This window comes from Lucilia cuprina, chromosome 4 (genome assembly GCF_022045245.1).
Source record: "Lucilia cuprina isolate Lc7/37 chromosome 4, ASM2204524v1, whole genome shotgun sequence".
Classification (NCBI taxonomy): domain Eukaryota; kingdom Metazoa; phylum Arthropoda; class Insecta; order Diptera; family Calliphoridae; genus Lucilia; species Lucilia cuprina.
In genome coordinates, this window is record NC_060952.1 from 89,279,181 (window position 1) to 89,283,706 (window position 4,526).

The window sequence follows — 4,526 nt, forward strand, 5'->3', positions numbered from 1 at the left end:
TCCTTTAAAAGATTTCGAATTGTTTAATACTTTGTTATTTTAGGGAAATATGTATGACAAATACATACACACCAAAACTGTCAGAAAGATAAATGTTTTGACAGCCAGTTTTTTTTTATTTTTTCATAGCCATATAGAGAATCATGCAAATTGTATGACGCACCTTTGAAGAAAAATAAAAAAGAAATATATGTATAAGTATGTATGTAAATATACTTACAAACCTAGATATATATAAAAAAACGAGAGCCAACATATGTTTGCCTACCTTAGTTCTTAGGCGAATGATTAATGGCCTGTTACACATGGGTATAAAGTAATTTCTGTTTTGAATTACTTTTCTTTGCCAAAATTTTCTTTTTGTGCAGTGAGGGGGGGGGGGTGTGTCTTAAGAGGATAAATGTATTTCTGAGAAAAATAAACTGGTTAGCATATCATCATTAGATTTACCAAACAATTTAAGAAAATTATGTCAATTTAGTGTATGTTGTTAGGGAAATTGTTTCAAAGTGTGTTAAATTTATTTGTATTTATTGATATATTAGGATTTTTTGAAAGATTTAATACTTTAGAAGTTATTTTGAAAATTGTTTTTATTTTATGATGTAATCTGCGGAATAATATGTAGGTTATATAGAATCTACTCAATGTATTTACGTATATGATTCACCAGGGCAGAAAGAACATTCTATTCACTTACATTATTACAACTTCTAAAGAGTGAGCATTAATTTCCTTCGTTATTGATCACGTTGTCAAGGATTCTCATTTAGTTTGAGCAGCAAGAAAAAAACATGCTTCCGTATAATGTTTCACTTATCTGATCTCCAAGGCGATATAGTTAAGTGTTGTAAAAGTGACACGTCACCATGGTTGGCATCGTTACCTTAAAAGACAATCGTCGGTTTAAATATTTACTTTATATTTCATTGTATACCAATGGACAATTTGATAGAATGTCTAAAACCTAGTTCTTCTAGAACCACTTATTCAGATTTAGCTGATCTCAACATTTTATTAATAAATCTTTTTACGTTTGACAGAACTTAAATCACTAGATCTAGTATTATCTTGATGACATTAAAGTCTAATCTTACGGTGTTCTTTTTCATTCACTGATTGAACTAGAAAATGTCGATCACATAACTCCAAAAAACTTTGAATATTAACACACATATAACTTAATAAATACCCAGGTAAAGAGGGAGAGAGAACGACACAGTTATGTCATTATAACAAAATTGCTTAAAATCCCATACCCAGATAATGAGGAGACAAAGACTCAGTTATGTCAATATAATAAAGTTACCTAAAACTACTTTTGTACAACAATGTCTAAAAACATAGACAAATAGCTAAGGTAAACGTTACAATATCTAAGATTGTCTTAATATCAATCATTATCTAACTTTTTTCTGAATTGACACTTTTGGAAAATAAATCTATCGGCTTGTAGACCAAACATAGAAATAATAAAAATTTCTAATTCGAAAATTTAAATAACCCTAGAACATTTTTAGAATTTGTTAAAAAAAATGGAGTTCTAGAACAGGTTCAAATACAACCACTTCATATTCTTAAACAAACACATGAAAACTAGTGATTTAGCCATTACTTTTGAAATCTGTTCCACGGAACAATGTTGTAATTCTAGAATACATCTGCTTAGTTCTCTAAAGACTTGTTCGAAGGTGATAATTTTGAACGAATATCATTTGTCTCAACGTTAGACGTTCTAGAACTAGTTGTGTAACTAATACAATTCTTTATAATTTTAAAAGGATGTCTGATTTTTACGCATCCAGATGGATGTGTTGAATTTTCTATTATAACATTTCTTATCTTTCTTTTTGATACTTACTGCACACATTATCTCTTTAGTGGGGAGGGTATATTGGGTTTATGCTGATGTCTGAAACGCACAATAAAATCAATTTCTGCGTTAATTTAGTTATATCCGTAATCAAACTACAAGACGCAATAAATTTTTGGGATCATGCAAAGACACCTTCAGACAACAAGTTAAATGTCCACAATTCGCTTAAACAGGCAAATGTCACTTTAAAATTTAAAATAAATCAAATTCCTATTCTTCTAACTCGTGTGAGGTATTATATGTTCGGCCATAGTTGGTCATTTCTTACTTATTTTCAACGGCAAATAAGAAGTGTATAACACTTGTTAATGCGTATACTTAATAATACTACATTTTTTTTGTTTGTTTCGAAAGAAACGTTCAGAAGTCAAGTTAAATGTTTGCAATTCGCTTTAAAAAGGCTAATGTCATTTTAGAATTTAAAATCAATCACATTCATATTCTATTAACTCGTGAGAAGTATTATATGATCGACCATGACCGACTATAAATTCTCACTTGTTTTTAACCGCAAATAACAAGTGTGTAACACTTGTTTATGCGTATACTTAATATTGAATAATTATTTATTAATCATACGCCAACATGACCACATCTCTCATAAACCAAAAAAGTATATTACATTTTTTGTTGTATATTCGAAATCAATCAGGCGGCCAATGTTACGGTTAATGGTATTTAATTTAGCTGAAATTAATTTAGATTAATTAATAAAAATACACACATACATAATAATGAGTGTTTGATGGTGAAAAGAAAAAAATCATTAAGATTTGTGAATTATATTTGTATAATAAACAACATATTTTTGATTAATTATTTTTAAGCAAATATTAAGTCTTGTGGAAATTATAAGAAATTTCGATATAATTAAGTCTATATCAAATAATTAAAAATATTAGAATTTATGGTTACAGATAACCAAAGCCATTGAACTTTTAGCAAATTTATTAGAATATTATTACTCTTTTTATACAAAAAACACCTACATAATATTTATTTTTTTTAATTTGTTTAAGTTTGTTTTGCCGTTGTGTTTTCTCTATTTTTTGGTATTTTAATAAATTATAAATCATGATTAAAAACAAAAATAATATGTTTCTTCACCAAACCCATAAGCAAACATATATGTATATTATTTTCTTGTTTAGTGATTTATTGATATGTTTATACCAAAAGTAGAGAAAAAATTTTGACCATTAAAACAAAAATAATCTATATATTATTTTTAATGTTAGTTTTCTAAACTAAATTTGTGTAATAATGCAAAACAAAAAATTAGATTTATATCTTTTTAAACATCTTGAAGCACAAAAAAAAGAAACAAAATTTTAAAATAAAAGGAAAATTATAATAAAAATGCCATCCTTTATCAGCAGTTAATGTACCTTGAAGCAGTAAAAAAAAGTTTTGTAAAGAAAGTAAACAAAATGAGAAAAAAAACTTTTTGACCAATATTTTTAAAATGTCATTATAAACAGCCTAATTAGGGATACTTTCAAAAATTTACATATAAAAACTTAAAGTATTTTGCAACCTTTTATTTTCAAAAAAGGTTTAAATTTAAAAAGAAACAAAATATAATTATAAAAATCATCTTATTGAAAAACTAAGCTTGTTTCACTTAAAAAAATTAAAGTAAACTTTTTCACAAATTAATAAAAAATACTGTTAAAAAACTGTTAAATGTTAACTAAAGTCTTTAATCTGATCGTCTTCCTACTAAACGTTTTCTCTATTTGCTTCTATTTATAGCAGTTTTTCTAAAAATAAAACCATATCATAAGTGTAACCAACAAAATTATGCAAATAATTTCCATTTTATTTTTGCGCCATAATGTATGCCATACTTTTCTATATTATTTCCATATTTTGTTTTTCTACAAGTGCAGCAGCATATCGTAAAAAAAGTGTTTGCATACATGAACTTTTCTTTTCTCTTCCTTTTCTGTATTTGTTGTTGTAGTTGCTTTTAAAAGAAAAAGTTATAATTTAGTGGCGCATACATATTAATATTTGCTGTATATGCTAAAACAAACTCTTATGCGAAAAAAAACATACGAAAAAAATAAAATTTCCAAAAAATAAGAATCTTTTTGTAGACAAAGTTTATATTTTACGGTTTAGTCTCTCTACTTTTGAATGCTTTTTTGGTTGCCATATAAAATATGCTTAAGTTTTAAAGTAAACACATAAACTTTTCGATTACTTCCAATATTTAAGTTGCTCTTGTGTTTTTTATTTCGAGTGTAGCCGTTCAATATATATATTTTCTGAAAACTATAAGTCATTTAGTTCAACGGCTACAGACTATTCTATTCCAGACTAAAGACTAGTTTTAGTCTAGAATATAGACTAATCTACTGCCCAGACTATGGACTATAGTAATCCAAAATATAGAACATTCTATAGTCCAGTATATAGACAATTCTATATTCCAGACTATATACAAGTTCTTAGTCTAGACAATAGAACAATCTATAGCCCTGACTATAGACTATTCTGTGATAAGAATATAGACTATTCCATAGTCCAGACTAAAGGCTATTCTTTAGTTCAGACAATAAAAAATTCTTTTGTACAGACTATAGGCTATTCTACAGTCCAGACTATAGATTATTCTATAGTTCAGACTATAGAATATTCTATA